The sequence below is a fragment of the Stomoxys calcitrans genome, chromosome 1 (genome assembly GCF_963082655.1).
Source record: "Stomoxys calcitrans chromosome 1, idStoCalc2.1, whole genome shotgun sequence".
In the NCBI taxonomy this organism is placed as follows: domain Eukaryota; kingdom Metazoa; phylum Arthropoda; class Insecta; order Diptera; family Muscidae; genus Stomoxys; species Stomoxys calcitrans.
This window is the reverse complement of record NC_081552.1, coordinates 250,655,035-250,672,616: the sequence shown is the minus strand read 5'-3', so window position 1 is coordinate 250,672,616 and position 17,582 is coordinate 250,655,035. Positions and strand designations below refer to the sequence as shown.

The 17,582-nt window shown below is 38.9% G+C and overlaps 1 protein-coding gene across 1 annotated transcript in view; it reads right to left on the bottom strand.

Annotated features, from left to right (window-relative positions):
- LOC106094947 (cytochrome b-c1 complex subunit 8) overlaps positions 1-17,369 on the bottom strand; it is a 69,136-nt gene extending 51,767 nt beyond the window's left edge. The window contains exon 1 of the mRNA XM_059370816.1: positions 17,364-17,369. The gene's annotated coding sequence lies outside the window, so the exon portion shown is untranslated. The remainder of the gene's footprint in view (positions 1-17,363) is intronic.
- Between the last annotated feature and the right edge of the window lie 213 nt (positions 17,370-17,582).

The following is a 17,582-nucleotide window of genomic DNA, read 5'->3' as shown; positions in this document are numbered from 1 at the left end:
CAATATGGGACTCAAATTAAAGGCATTTGAGAGTAGAAAACTAATTTTATATCCAATTTTGAAGCCAAGTGTTTTGGGGTACACCCTAAAGCACCCCCTAAACTGAACCTCATTTGCGTTGGGAATAAAGAACGTATTTGATATCTATTTTCAGTGCAAGGTGCCGGTGGCCACCCTAGCCCCAAACGGTTCATATTTACCGGCCATGGCAATATGGGGCTCAAATTAAAGGGATTTGAAAGTGTAGCACGAATTTGATATCCAAATTTGAGTCGAAATGTCTAAGGTACCATCCCTCCCCTCATGAGAACATTAACCTAAGGAAAAACATTACCACCAGGAACCGAGAAGGGGCAAATTCTCACACATCAATGAATGCTTTCCGATTCAATCAAGGGACCTCAATGATAGGGGACATTTTTTAAAGCCAATTCCGAACGGCGTCCCGCAGTGCGCCACCTCTTTGGGAAAAATTTTTTAAATTACCATGCATGGCATTGTACCTCACAAATGTCGCCAACATTAAGAGGGGATAAACACCGCTTTGTCCGATGTTCTTGCCAGGATTCGAACGCGTTCAGCGTCATAGGCTACAATGGCACGAATTCAATATCTGCATTCAGGGCGAAGGGTCCCCACCCTATTAAGATATTAGAGAGTTAAAGAAGACGCAGCGGAGCGGGCCCGGTTCGGCTAGTTTGAAATAAAAATCCGTTATATGAAGGGAAATATTTTTCACTTAAGGGAAAGAAAGTTGGAAAATTTATCATCATTGGAATGAATTTACTAATCTTTGGCTCGAATCATTAAAATTAGAACAATTTTTTTTTCGATGTATAAAAGACTCAGCCAGCTTGTGGAAGTTGACAACTATAACTCCAACATAGTCAAAGCGAAAAACACCACTTTATTTGCTAATTAATATGAAGATATGACACCTGCAAAAATAGGTCAATTGGAGATCACCAAAAATAATCTGAAAATCTTGAAAATTTGTTTTGGGTAGGCAAATACTGCAGTCCATAGTCGCTGAAATGAATGAGCAAATAAACCACAAGGATACCAAGGTATGCTTGGAGCATTCACGCTGCACGTGTTATTGTGCATTAATTAATTTATTAATTAATTATATAAAAAAAAAATTATTTATATAAAGTTAAGGAGACCCTGCCACTGGTGGGTGAAGATGGTTTTTAATTTAATTCTGCGACAATTTATTTATTGGTAGTTTGTTTATATTTATTCAGCAAATGACGTTCAAGTTTTATCTTATATCTGTGTTTTTTTCTTCGTTTTTTTTGCTTTGCTTTTGTATTTATTGTCTTTGTGTTTGTTTTTGAAATTATTTTAAATTCCAATTGTCACCAGATCTTTGCTACAAGAGCGGAGAAAGTATGCACGCAAAACCTTATGCGACGAAGGCTATTTATTGAGTTTCCGCAAATAATTCTCATACGGGCGGCGCTTCTTTGAATTTCATTACTCCGCCAAGTGCATACGTAAACTCTCCAGCCGCCGAGATGTGAATGTAAGGTAAATACAAATAATATATTTTTGTCTACCATTATTTGTTCAACCGATCTTCTGGGAATATATTTAGCCGACAATGCTCTAAAGTCAACATCAAAAGGCAGGCTCGAGATTCTAAATTAAGGCAAAAAAAAATTAAAAAATAATTATCACACTTCTGGTGCCATGAAAGAATAAGTAGGGTGACCTTTGCAACTAACTTATTGCTAAGAAAATATAAAAGAAATAAAACAAATAATAATAATACCAAATATACGTAAGAGATGTTGGGTTTTTTTTATCTACCAGACGGTATATACCAAGCAATTTGGAAATCAAACAAATATTATTTTTATGGCAGACATCAAGCCATTTAAAACGGAATGACGACTTACCAGCTAGATAATACAGTATCAAAATCATTACTATAATACTACTATATCATTGTTTCCAAGTCATAGAAATAGTTTTTACCTCTAATAAGAGACTTGTGATTATTGCAGTACGAATGGCCCCTCATTGTCCCCTGATCATTGATATAGAAACTTTTTAAACAATCATATTTATTAATAGCTTTATTCTGATATATTTATAAACAGACAAATTACCCAAGCACTTACCTTCTTAAACAGTAGCTATTATCGTCGTCATGCTACTTAAGTGCTCTAAAAGCTTCACAAGCATTTAAATGAAAAAAAAAGACAAGATACCAAGAATGGATTAGATTTATAGTTAAAATGTTACCGCTAACAATAAGAGTTTAATTAGAAACATATTGCGCTACCAACGAAATTCGATGCCAATAGGCTCTTCAGTAAAGTACGACTAATATACTGTCCCCAAAATGCACAATTTCAAATAAGTCCCCAAAATGCATGCTGTGGAATATGTCCCCAAAATCCGTACTTTGAATAATGTCCCCAAAATGTAGGCTAGGTTTAAGTAACAGTCTTGCCCTATACACCTGCAAGATAGCCATTGGCAAAAGTTGAAGGTTTAGACCGCGTGTCATGCATTGGGCGGCGTAGAGGTTAGCATGTGCGCCTATGACGCTGAACGCCTGGGTTCGAATCCTGGCGAGAACTAGATAATACCAGCTAGATGATACAGTATCACAACCATTACTATAATACTACTATATCATTGTTTCCAACTCATAGAAATAGTTCTTACCTCTAATAAGAGACTTGTGATTATTGCAGTACGAATGGTCCCTCATTGTCCCCTGATCATTGATATAGAAACTTTTTAAACAATCATATTTATTAATAGCTTTATTCTGATATATTTATAAACAGACAAATTACCCAAGCACTTACCTTCTTAAACAGTAGCTATTATCGTCATCATGCTACTTAAGTGCTCCAAAAGCTTCACAAGCATTTAAATGAAAAAAAAAGACAAGATACCAAGAATGGATTAGATTTATAGTTAAAATGTTACCGCTAACAATAAGAGTTTAATTAGAAACATATTGCGCTACCAACGAAATTCGATGCCAATAGGCTCTTCAGTAAAGTACGACTAATATACTGTCCCCAAAATGCACAATTTCAAATAAGTCCCCAAAATGCATGCTGTGGAATATGTCCCCAAAATCCATACTTTGCATAATGTCCCCAAAATGTAGGCTAGGTTTAAGTAACAGTCTTGCCCTATACACCTGCAAGAGTTGAGGGTTTAGACCGCGTATCATGCATTGGGTAGCGTAGAGGTAAGCATGTCCGCCTATGACGCTGAACGCCTGGGTTCGAATCCTGACGAGACAATCCGAAAAAATTTTCAGCGGTGGTTTTCCCCTCCTAATGCTGGCAACATTTGTGAGGTACCATGCCATGTAAAACTTCTCTCCAAAGAGGTGTTGCACTGCGGCACGCCGTTCGGACTCGGCTTTAAAAAGGAGGCCCCTTATCATTGAGTTTAAACTTGAATCGGTCTGCACTCATTGAAATGTGAGAAGTTTGCCCCTGTTCCTTAGTGAAATGTTCATGGGCAAAATTTGTATTTGTATTTGTCATGTATTGGGTATATACTACAGTTGTCAGACCTATAATGCTATATGGTGTTGTGGTCTGGTGGACGGCGCTTCAAAAGTCCCCCCACTGCTCAATACTCAACCGAATCCAAAGGATGGCTTGTTTGTGCATCACAGTCGCACTGAGGACGACACCATCTGATGCACTGAATTCAATGCTACATCTAATGCCTCTGGACATTGTGGCTACCCAAATTGCAGCGACCATTGCGGTGAGGTTAAGGGAGCTTTCTCATTGGTCATGTGGCGGCCACGGACACTGTGTTATCCTTGATACAATATCCAATGTTCCAGGCAGTGTGGATTACACCCTACCTGAGCCGCTTTTTGGTAAAAATTACTGTACCACTATTCATAATAAAATCGATTGGAACTACGATATCACTGGTAACAGAAGTTATAACGGATGGTTCCAAACTAAACCACCAGGTGGGTTTTGGCGTGTACACTAAAGATATAGAACTGGTCATATCGAAATTTATACCCGACCACTACTGTGTGTATCTAGCAGAGATCCTTGCAATTAAGGAAGTTGTGGAATGGCTAAGATATAATGTCATTACAACGATTGGCATAAATATCTTCTCAGACAACCAGGCACCCATTAAATCCCTAGAGAAAGTATTTCTGAACACAAAAACCGACCTCGACTGTCGCAGATCTCTCAACGAGATGGCTTAACAGTTCAAAATTCACCTGTTCAGGGTGCCGGGCCACAGAGATATCCCAGGGAATTGTAAAGTGGATGAGCTTGCGAGACTAGGAACTACCTTACACACTCCAGGGACTCTGGAATCAGTGGTTATGCCTCTAGCGAGATGTAAGCTAAGTTTTCAGGACCAGGCCCGAAGGACAACGAATGATAGTTGGTCACAAAGAGGGGGCTGCGAGCATTCCAAAACTATGTGGCCTTATCTAGGCTGCTTTGCTATCATTGACTAGAACAGACGTCTCAGTCATTGTGTCCGTCATAACGGACGAGGCCATCATGACTGGTCCACTGGTCTGATCAGAAAACATCATGCCAGATTGAAGGTTGCCAGTAACCATTTTTTGCAGAAGTTGTGAGGTGATTTGTTATGAAGCATGAAGTGATCCGTTATGACTCCCAACAACTATGCTCAGTATGGCTCAAATCAGTCCATAACCTGATATAGCTGTCACATAAACCGATCTGGGATCTTGACTTCTTGAGCCACTAGAGTGCACAATTCTAACCCGATTTTGCTGAAATTTTGCATGACGTGTTTTGCTATGGCTTCTACAACTGTGCTCATTATGGTCCAAATCGGTCCATAACCTGATATAGCTGCCATATTAACCAATCCTGTTTTGCTATGACTTTCTACAACTGTTCTTTAAATCGGTCCATCACCTGATATATCTGCAATATAAACCGATCTGGGGTCTTGAGTCTCTAGAGGGCGCAATTCTTATCCGATTTGGGTGACATTTTGTGTGACGTGTTTTGCTATGACTTTGTACAACTGCCCACGGCTCAAATCGGTCCATAACCTGATTTTGCTACCATATAAATCGAACTTGGATCTTGACTTCTTGAGCCACTAGGGGACACAATTCTTACCCGATTTGGCTTAAATTTTGCAAGACGTATTTTGCTATGACTTCAACAACTGTGCTCAGTATGATCCAAATCGGTCCATAAGCTGATATAGCTGCCATACAAACCGATCTTCGATCTTGACTTCCAGAGTGCGCAATACTTATACGATTTGGCTGAAATTTTAAACATACGTGTCAAATATGGTCTCAATTCCTCTATAGCCTGATATAGCTGCCATATAAACCGATCTAGGATCTTGACTTCTTGAGCCACTAGATTTCTGAACGGATTTGGCTGAAATTTTGTATGACGTGTTTTGTTATGACGTTTTACAACCGTGCTTTAACTCGGTCCATTACCTGATATAGCTGCAATATAAACCGATCTGGGGTCTTGAATCTCTAGAGGGCGCAATTCTTGATCGATGTGGCTGAAATTTTGCACAACCCATGACATTCAATATACGTGTCAAATATGATCCGAATCGCTTTATAGCCTAATATAGCTCCCATATAAACCGTTCTCCCGATTTTACTTCTTGAGCCCCTATAAGGGCCCTATTCTTATTAGAATTTGTTGCAATTTTACACAATGACTTCTACTATGGCCTCCAACATTCAATTCATTTATTCCGAATCAGACCATAACTTTATATAGCTCCAATACCATAGCAATTCCTTTCTTTTATCCTTTGTTGGACTAAAAAGAGATACCGGGAAAAGAGCTCGACAAATGCGATCCATGGTGGAGGGTATATAAGAGTCGACCCGACCGAACTTAGCACACTTTTCTTACAAATTTTTTGCTGTAAATGAAATTTTCCAGAAACACGATATCGGTGCTTATAACGTTTATGTTGAAATTGGAAAAAATCGGTTCAGATTTGCATATAACTCCCATATATATGTTCGTCCGATTTTCAGCAATAATGCAATAAAATTGCCATTTGTTAACCGATTCTCCCAAAATTTGGCAGGAAGGATTTTCTTTTGACTCCTGATATTACTGGTGAATTTCATAGAAATCGGTTCAGATTTGTATATAGCTCCCGTATATATGTTCGTCCGATTTTCAGCAATAATGCAATAAAATTGCCATTTGTTGACCGATTCTCCCGAAATTTGGCAGGAAGGATTTTCTTATGATTCCTGACATTACTGGTGAATTTCATAGAAATCGGTTCAGATTTGGATATAGCTCCCATATATATGATCGTCCGATTTTCACTAATAATGCAATAAAATGGTGATTTATTAACGGATTCTCTTGAAATTTGGTAGGAACGACTTTCTCTTCACTCTCGACATTACTGGTGAATTACATGGAAATCGGTCCAGATTTAGATATTGCTCTCATATATTTATATCGCCCTATTTTTACTTCTACAGCCACTGCAAGCGCATTTATTGACCAATCTTTCCAACATTTTGTACAACGTTTTCCTCGACGACTTCCGCAATGTCTATACAGTTTGCTTGATATCGGTTCAGTTTTAGACATAGCTCCCATTCGTCCGATTTGCAGTAATATTGCAATGAAATGGGCGTTTGTTATATATATATCGCCCGATTTTAACTTCTAGATACACATCAAACGCATTTATTGACCCATCTTGCCAACATTTTACACTACGCTTTCCTGGACGACTGCCACAATATCTGAGAAGTTTGGTCGAAATCGGTCCAGATTTAGGTATAGCTCCCATATATATGTTCGTCAGATTTTGAAAAATATTGCAAAAAAACGCGCTCATTTGTTAACCGATTCTCTCGAAATTTCGCAGAAAGGATTTTCTTATGACTCTGGACATCACTGGTAAATTTCATAGAAATCGGCTCAGATTTAGATATAGCTGTCATATATATATATATATATATATATATATATATATCACCCGATTTTCACTTCTGGAGCCTCTGCAAGCGCATTTTTTTACCAATCTTGCCAAAATTTTGCAACAACGCTTCTCTCGACGAGTACCACATTATCTGAGAAGTTTGCTCGAAATCGGTTAAGAATTACATATAGCTCCCACATATATGCTCGTCAAATTTTGGGTAACTTGCAATAATGTTGTCATTTGTGAACCGTATTTATTGCAGTTTGAACATTTTTGCTCGAAATGTCATACGGATTGTTTAATAATCCATCTGGAAACATCCGGCGAGGTCCGTCAAAATTGGTTCAGAATAAGACGTAGCTCCCACTTTGTACCTATAGGGTAGGTGTGGGGTATTATAAAGTCAGCACGGCCCGACTTTTGTCTTTCCTTACTGGTTTTAATAGGACTTTTATATACCCTATAGTTAATTATTGACAATAATTATCATCCCTTATCAGTATTTGATGGAAATTTTAAATTGATAAAACAATATAAACGTCGAGAATACATTTCAGGCCACAAATTGACGAAAACAAAACAAAATGTTTAATGAGAAACATCACTTAAAATAGGTAGGTGGATGACTAAGAATATGAAAATGGCTCACAGCATAGATGGAGTTCAAATTGAAAATGAGAGATAAAGATCATAAACATGCGATCATCAACTTACCTGCCACACTAAAGTTGTCTAAAAATATCTTAAGTCAAATTGAGTCCTAACTTAAATAGCATTACCTATTATGATAAGCAAATGTGGAGAGGAATTCCCAGAGAATACGACGAATGTTGGTACAGTGATTCATATCTTCCATGTAATGAGATCTTCTGATTTTACTTCTGTAAGCCGCAGAGGTCATATTTTCTATTCGAAATTTGAAATGGTGAGTTATTGGTTGCCCAAAAAGTAATTGCGGATTTTTTAAAAGAAAGTAAATGCATTTCTAATAAAACTAAGAATGAACTTTAATCAAATATATTTTTTTACACTTTTTTTCTAAAGCAAGCTAAAAGTAACAGCTGATAACTGACAAGAAGAAAGAATGCAATTACAGAGTCACAAGCTGTGAAAAAATTTGTCAACGCCGACTATATGAAATATATTAGCATCTTCAACATCTGTGCCAAGCATTGGCAGAAGAGTAGACTTGTATTCAAGAGTTGGATAAGAATCAATCTGAATTCCACAATGCAGTTTGAATTGAAAGCGTTGCTAAATATACAGACTATTGAAGTCTTTATTAGACTACTGTGGTGGCCAGTTCAGGGACGGGTCAGGGTCATGGTGGGAATCCATACATAACAACGAAATTAGTATTTGTGCTGTCAGGACGAATGAACTACATGCAAAAAAATAAACCATTTGGGACATTTTTACGACCAGCAAAAAATCGGACTGCTCTCATTGATATGTGAGGAGTTTGCTCCTGTTCCTTAGTGGAATGTTCATGGGCAAAATTTGTATTTACAAAAATCTAAATGATAATGATGATGATGAGGGAAAGTCTTACTGAATGAAATCTGTTTCTTTTATGCTTCAAAATTAGCTAAAAAAAAGTAACCACGAAAAAATAACGCAAAAAGCGAACAGAGTACCAACCTTAAAGGTCCAAAAATGCTGGTGTGTCTAATGATAAAAATCATTAGAGCAACAGACAAATGGCTGCCAGGTATAAGAAAACACAACAAGATTTTCTAAGGCACATACATGATCGAAAACAACAAATCCCATAAGTCTTTTTGTACCCACCACCTTAGGATGGGAGGTATATTCCTTTAGTCATTGCATTTGCAACACGTCGAAATATCAATTCCGACCCTACAAAGAATATGTATTTCGGATCGTCGTAAAATTCAAAGACGAATTAAAGATGTCCGTGTGTCTGTCCGTCCATCTTTCATTATCACTCTACAGCCTTCAAAAATTGAGATATTGAGCTGAAACTTGGCTCAGATACGTCTTTTTGGTGCATGCTGGTTAAGTTCTTGAACGGTTAAATAGGACCATATTTGGATATAGCTGCTATATAGACCGATCTGCCAATAAAGGGTCTAATGCCCATAAAAACATTATTTTTTATCCGATTTCGCTGAAATTTGAAACAGTTAAGGCTTTCCGACATCTGAGCCAAATATGGTTCAGATCGGACTATTTTTAGATATAGCTACCATATAGACCGATCTGCCGATAAAGGGTCTGAAGCCCATAAAAGCTTTATTTATTACCCGATTTCGCTGAAATTTAAAAACCATTGAGTAATTTTAGGCCTCCCAACATAAGACGGAAATATGATTCAGATCGGATTATATTTAGATATAGCTGCCATATAGACCGATCTCCCGATAAAGGGTCCAAAGCCCAAAAAAGCTTTACTTTTTGTCCGCTGTCGCTGAAATTTGAAACAGTGAGTAATTTTAGGCCTCCCAACATATGACCGAAATATGGTTCAGATCGAATTATTTTTAGATTTAGCTGCCATATAGACCGATCTGTCAATAAAGGGTCTGAAGCCCATAAAAGCTTTATTTATTACCCGATTTCGCTGAAATTTGAAACAGTGGGTTATTCTAAGCCTCCCGATATCTGATCCAAATAAGGATTAGATCGGATTATATTTAGATATAGCTGCCATATAGACCGATCTCCCGATAGAGGGTCCAAAGCCCAAAAAAGCTTTACTTTTTGTCCGATGTCGCTGAAATTTGAAACAGTGAGTAATTTTAGGCCTCCCAATATAAGACCGAAATATGGTTCAGATCGGATTATATTTAGATATAACTGTCATATTGACCGATCTGCCGATAAAGGGTCTGAAGCCCATAAAAGCTTTATTTAATACCCGATTTCGCTGAAACAGTAGGTTATTTTAAGTCTCCCGATATCTGATCTAAATATGGATTAGATCGGACTATATTTAGATATAGCTGTCATATAAACCGATCTGCTGATAAAGGGCCCATTAAAGCTTTATTTATTACCCGATTTCGCTGAAATTTGAAGCAGTGAGTAGGTTCAGGCCTCCTTACATCCGACCTAAATATGGTTCTGACGGATCTATATTTAGATATAACTGCCATATAGATCGATCTGCCGATAAGGGTTCTGAAGCCCATAAAAGCTTTATTTATTACCCGATTTCGTTCAAATTTAAAACAGTGAGTTGCTTTGAGCTATCGATATCCGACCTTAATATTGTTCTGATCGGTTTATGTTTGGATATAGCTGCCAAAAAGACCAATATTTTGTCCTACAAAATTGATTAGGTGGTTCAGTTATCAAATTTTCACCGGATTGTAACTAAAGGAGTTTTATATATATACCCGAGGTGGTGGGTATCCATAGTTCGGCCCGGTCGAACTTAATGACGAAGAATAATACTGGCAAACAGATGCCAGTAAGCAGTTTAGAAACACGGCCACCTCTCGACAGGCGAAGATTACACTATACAAGACACTGATACTACCCATGTTGTTATATGGTTCTGAGTCATGGGGACTTGTGAAAGCAGATGAGGCAGTGCTTGGAGTATTTGAGAGAAAGATTCTTCGTAAAATATATGGACCATGGATATGGAGTTGTATGACGACGTAGCATAGTTACACGCATCAAAATACAACGGCTGAGTTGGCTAGGTCATGTTGTGGAAGAATGGATGAAGAAGCTCCAGCAAAGAAATCTTTTGAGGGCAAACACCGTGGTACATGCAAACCGTGAAGACCAAAAGCCCGATGGAAAGATCAAGTGGTGGGAGACACCTCGAAACTTGGTGTCAGAGATTTTAGAATGAGCGCAGAAGATCGAGGCGCTTGGAACGCTATTCTACATTCGACTAGTGGAACATATATTCTGTCATAGCCAATTTGAGTAAGTAAGATAGAGAATAAAAGTTTGTTACTCATATGTGCAATAAAATGTGATCTTCTACCAGGGGAATTTTTGAAATTTAGTAAAAAAAAATAGCACTATTGGCTTTAATATAGCGATTAGGTTTAATATAAAAATGCTCCAAATTTGCATTTAAAACTTTTCTTAATACCTTACCTTTATAAAAATACAAAGAAATGAATGATATCCCGATGGCAAAAGTTTACGTAAACTTGTAGAAATGTCTTATTTAGAAAATTTTGCAAATTTTTGACAAAAAGTCGAAACGTCTACATTTTGCAACAGTCAACTTTTTGATAAAGTCTAAAAGTCGACTTTTTGCGAAAAAAATCGACTTTTGCCACTTTGATAAAAGACGAAAAGTCTAAAATTTGACTCTTCGTCCAACTTGGGATCCCATCTTGTCATCAAGCTGATCGACGTTTTGCCAACACACACGAAAAAATGTGTGCGCATGTTTGTATACGTGTTCGCACATGATAGGTAGAGGATAGGTCTGTTCGAGTTCTTTTCCAGTAAAAATTTACAGGAGATTAAGAGCCATTTTAATCTCTTTAAAAAATTGCCTGCAAAAGAATGCGAACAACTTCCAGTGAAAATTTGCACAAAAACAGCTGATTTTTATTTTGGTTGGTTTTTTTATTTCCTTCCTTGCTACTTTTGAGGTATTTTCCTTAGATAAACATCAATTTACTGACCCGAGAGTGAAAAGGCTAGGAGGCGGAGCCATTCGTCGTATCCGTGATCTCTGTGCCGCTGGATAGCCATCACAAATTACAGTGCAATCCAATGGCAGCAGGTTGTACGTACCGCTTTGGCCCGATTGAGTCTCTCATCAGCAAGGGCTGCCACTTCAGTGTACAACACACTGCTACAACAACCGTGCACAAAGCTACGAATGTCATCCGTGGCGCCAAGTCTCTGGTCCCAGACAGAATCTCTACACTGATGCTGAAGAATCTGGATCTGCCTGAAGTCGAGTACCTTACAACTGTCCTCAGCCTATCCGAACACTATTACAGTACCCGATGTTTGGAAGATGGGCAGTCTGATCCCGCTGTTGAAACCTGGAAAGGACACGAGCAAGGGGAAGTCGTACAGACCGTTAATGATGTCTCAGAATTTCCTCTCGGCCGCTAGCACATCCGAGAGAGGGTTGGCAGTTCACTGAAGCGGCGATTGGTGTACTCTCTGAAGCCAGCCCAATAGGCCTTCTTCTGATTGATAAACGTCCGGCGCTCAGAGGTTATGAAGTCGGGTAGTCGGTCGATGGTGAGAATTATGGGGAAGTGGTCTGACCCCAAAGAGATGACGGCTTGCCAGGATACGTCACTCAGGAGATCAGGGGATGCAATGGAAATGTATGGCGAGCTTCTGCTTCTCCTCGTAATCCTAATGGGGGCATCTTCATTCACCGTGCAAAACGCTGAGCTTTCAATCAGCTCTGCCAGGCTGATTGTTACCTAGGGGAGAATGCCATGAAGTGTGATGAGCATTAAAGTCCCCTAGAACCAGACGATTATGGCCAGATAGTAACCCACTTATGTCGGGGTTGTAAGATTAGCCATTAATCGGGACACAGCTACCAACCGGCGGTATGTACACGTTGTATAGCTCTATCTCGGCAGTACCGGACCTGACTGCTATCCCCATGCACTCCATGTATTGGTCACTAGCGCCAGGCGCAGGCGAGATGGATCTATATTGCACGGAATGGTGTATCTCAATGGCCAATCCCCCTTCTCCATTCCTTGAGCGATCCTTGCATAGCACATTGTATCCGTGACAACTATGCAAGCTGCAGGTGTTGGTCAGCTTTGTTTCTTTGATAGCTGGGACCAATATATCTTTCCGACTCATGAAATCCACAATCTCATCGATCTTGCCACGGAGACCGTTGCAGTTTAGTTGCAAAAATGATTCATTTCCCGGCATGGCAATATTTGGGTTGCGATGCTTCCGTTGCGTATATTGCCGTACGGGAGAAGTCGGGGACGTCACATAGTCCGACGACGAGCACGCAGAAGGCGATGACGACGACGCTTGTGACCCACTGCTGGCTATGTTCGCACAGCACCTTGCGAAATATCCAGTATAACTATACTCCCGTGGTGAAGTGAGGCCAGAGCAAGATCGGAAATGTACTCACTCCACCGGTTACACCTCACCGACACCAACCGATGATGAGGCGGTTCTGGCAAACCGAACAGAACCAGGGTCCGGCACGGACCAGAAGCGTGCCGAGAGGGCACTCTGGGATGTTCCTCTCCCATGTTGTTGTTGTAGCAGTGTATTGTACACTGAGGCGGCGGCCCTTGCCGATGAAGGAATCCTTCGGGTCAATCCGGTACGTACAACCGACTGCCATGGGATTGACACAGGTTCTTATAAGTATATGAGCCAGTTGAGTATTTTTTTGTCTATATTAATAGAAGGGCGCCCCGGTAGCCGAGTTGGTAGCGTGGATTACTAGTGCTGGGGTTGTGGGTTCGATTCCCCCAGAAGTCTTGGTCTGTCGCTACTCTGGTATCACAATGGACTTAAAATTGTCTAAGTGAGTCTGTTAAGGACCGCCACTCTTACCTAACCTAACCTATATTAACAGAACCGCATAAAATCCCAAGCCATTTCACACAGCCGACTTTCCTATCTTCAAAGAGTCGTAAATTAGATAAAAACCCATCTTTTTATTAGACAATAACATAATTAGTGGAAATTTCTATCTAAAATTTTGTCTGTCCTCTATTCCAATGCACACAGGTGGCTTCTCTGTCGCGTTATCGTCACAACATGGTGATACACAACAAAGTGATACATACGACACTCTTTTGAAAGATAACTTATTTCTGAACTTTTTTCTATTAAATAAATCAGTAAATATTTACTTGAAAATTTCTAAAACACATGTCAAAAAAATCGATATTGTTCAGTTTTACTTAACCCATTCATGGCCATTAGAGTGGCATGAAGAGTGAAGAGAATATTCAATGAAAATACAAAAAAATGCTAATTGAAACCAGTAAAGGCAAAAGCCGGGCGGAGCCGACTATATAATACCCTATACCTACCCTTCATTTATAAATTGAACTGAACCGACTTTCAAACAGATAGTTTGAAAAATGTTACTATGGCCATAAAAGTGCAAATCCGGCGTATGGGTATGTATGGGTATTACATCCATCCTGAACCTGTTTGAAATTTTGGTCATTTAAGTGCAAATCGGGCAATACATATGGACTTGCACTTAAATGACCATATGGAAGCTATATCTAAATCTGAACCGATTTTGATGAAACTTTGCAGATATGTATAAATCAGTAACAAAACAGTAAATGCCAAATTTTGTGCAGATCGGTTGAAAATTATTGCTACTACGACCATTTAAGTGCAAATCGGGCGATGCATATATATGGGAGCTATATCTAAATCTGAACCGATTTTAATGATATATTGCAGATATGTATAAATCAGTAACAAAACAGTTCATGCCAAATTTTGTACAGATCGGTTGAAAGTTGTAGCTACTACGGGCATTTAAGTGCAAATCGGGCAATACATAGATATGGAAGCTATATCTAAATCTGAACCGATTTTGATGAAACTTTGTAGATATGTATAAATCAATAACAAAACAGTTCATGCCAAATTTTGTACAGATCGGTTGAAAGTTGTAGCTACTACGGCCATTTAAGTGCAAATCGGGCGGAATATATATATGGGAGCTATATCTAAATCTGAGCCGATTTTGATAAAATTTGGCAGATACGTTAAGATTAGTAACAAAACAGTCCATGCCAAATTTTGTACAGATCGGTTGAAAGTTGTAGTTTCTACGGCCATTTAAGTGCAAATCGGGCGATACATATATATGGGAGCTATATCTAAATCTGAACCGATTTTAATGATATTTTGCAGATATGTATAAATCAGTAACAAAACAGTCCGTGCCAAATTTTGTACAGATCGGTTGAAAATTGTAGTTACTACGGCCATTTAAGTGCAAATCGGGCGATACATATATATGGGAGCTATATCTAAGTCTGAACCGATTTTAATAAAATTTGACAGATACCTTAAGATTAGTAACAAAACAATCTGTGCCGAATTTTGTGCAGATCGGTTGAAAATTGTAGCTACTACGGCCATTTAAATGCAAATCGGGCGATACACATATATAGGAGCTATATCTAAATCTGAACCGATTTTAATGATATTTTGCAGATATGTATAAATCAGTAACAAAACAGTCCATGGCAAATTTTGTACAGATCGGTTGAAAATTGTACAAATCGGGCGATACATATATATGGGAGCTATATCTAAATCTGAACCGATTTTTACCAAAATCAATAGCGTCCGTCCTTGGGCCAAAAAAGTGATATGTGCAAAATTCCGTGATGATTGGACAACAAATACGACCTACACTTTGATTACAAGACTACATGGACTCACAGACGGACACGGCTAAATCGCATCAGATCAGTGATTCTGAGTCGATCGGTATACTATCAATGGGTCTAGCTCTTCTCCTTCTTAGCGTTGCAAACAAATGCACAAACTTATAATACCCTGTACCACAGTGGTGGTGTAGAGTATGAAAATAACAGAAGTACTCGTATTGAAATCTGAGATTTTTATACCCTCCACCATAGGATGGGGGTATACTAATTTCGTCATTCTGTTTGTAACTCCTCGAAATATTTGTCTAAGTATGTATATAATCTTAATCGTCGATCTAGCCATGACCGTCCGTCTGTCCGTTTCGAAGAAATAAAGCTAGCCACTTGAAATTTTGCACGAATACTTCTTATTAGTGTAGTTAGGTTGGGATTTTAAATGGGCCATATCGGTCCATAATCTGATATAGCTGCCATAAAAACCGATCTGGGGTCTTGACTTCTTGAGCCACAAAAGGGGGCACAATTATTATCCGATTTAGATGAAATTTTGCATGAGGTGTTTTGTAATGACTTTCAACAGATGTGCTAAGTATGGTCCAAATCTACCCATAACCTGATATAGCTGTCATATCAACCGATCTGGGGTCTTGACTTCTTGGGCCACTAGAGGGCAGAATTGTTATCCGATTTAGCTGAAATTTTCATGAGGTGTTTTGTTATGACTTTCAACAGATGTGCTATGTATGGTTCAGATCGGTCCATATCCTGGTACAGCTGCCACATAAACCGATCTGGGGGCTTGATTTCTTGAGCCTCTACAGGAAACAATTCGTATCCGATTTGACTGAAATTTTATACAACGTCTTCTCCCATGACCTTCATCATACGTGTCGAATATGGTCTGAATCGGTTTTTAGCCTAATACTGCTCCGCTGTAAACCGATCTCCCCAAGTTACTTCTTCAACCCCTAAAGGGCGCAATTCTTACTAGATTTGGCTGAAATTTTACACAATGACTTCTACTATAGTCTCCAATATTCAATTCAATTGTGGTCCGATATGAACTTGATATTGTACCAATACCATAGCAATTCTTTTCCTTTATCCTTTGTTTGCATAAAAAGGGATACCGGGAAAAGAGCTCGAAAAATGCGATCCATTGTGGAGGGTATATAAGATTCGGCCCGGCCGAACTTAGTGACGGGCACTCTCACACATTTCCACATTATTTGAAAGCCCGCGGAATTACGGTGTCACTGAGCACCGGAAACCATCGATACCCGGTGGTAATAAAGACATCTCGAAACTTGGTGTCAGAGATTTTAGTAGAAGCGCCGAAGATCGAGGCGCTTGGGTCGCTTTTTTAAAGTTCGGATGAAATACAGGACTCTAGGAATTAATGGAGTAAAATCGAGAAATCGTTTATATTTATTTATGGACCAATCTAGACCTAACCAGTATCAATAGTGGAGAGCTTAAGGTTGCTATACATACAAGATTTGCATCCAAATACGATAATAATTGAAGTCTCAAGAGACAGAAGAGGTTTGGTTAATATGGAGCTATATATATTCATAGACCTATCTTAACTACTCTCGATCCATGACGAAACAATTAAAGGTGATCTCAACCACAAATCATGTGGTGCAATCCGCCATCTTGCCATCAAGCTGAACGACGTTTTGCCAACACACACAAAGAAATGCGTGTGCGTGTGTGTATACATGGGCGTTTATGAGCTGAGAATATGCGAGATAGAAGATGACAACAAAGAGAATTCAAACAAAATCTGATATTTTAATGCCGTCAAACCTGACCGGCTGTTAACTGTTCGCGTTCGCGTGAGACAAACTTTTTAAATCCGCCTTGCACTTGAGCTTGGAGGTTGAAAATATGAGATACCAGGATGATGGTAGGTGGTGGTGGATGCATCAGAAACCGTGAGTTAGATTTCGGTACACCGAAATCCAGTCACAGTAACATAAAAGGAAATGGAGTTCGATTACTATGGCTGATACGGATTCAGCTAGTGACCAAGTCTTTAGACAAAATCTTACCCAATTTTAGCTATACGAAAATACAAGGAAGCAAAACGACAAAGGTTAAGATCTTCTAGACCACATTTTCAAGTTTATTGTCTGAGTTGCTCAAACGGAAAAAAGGTAGAACCATGTTCTATCAAAATGCCTAACAAAAATTTGTTTAGTACTAATGTAATGACATATGTATGTAGTTGAGTAAGTTGAGATAATTAGTATACGTGAAACATACGTAGCGTGATGATGATGTGGAATTGCATGCAGGGGT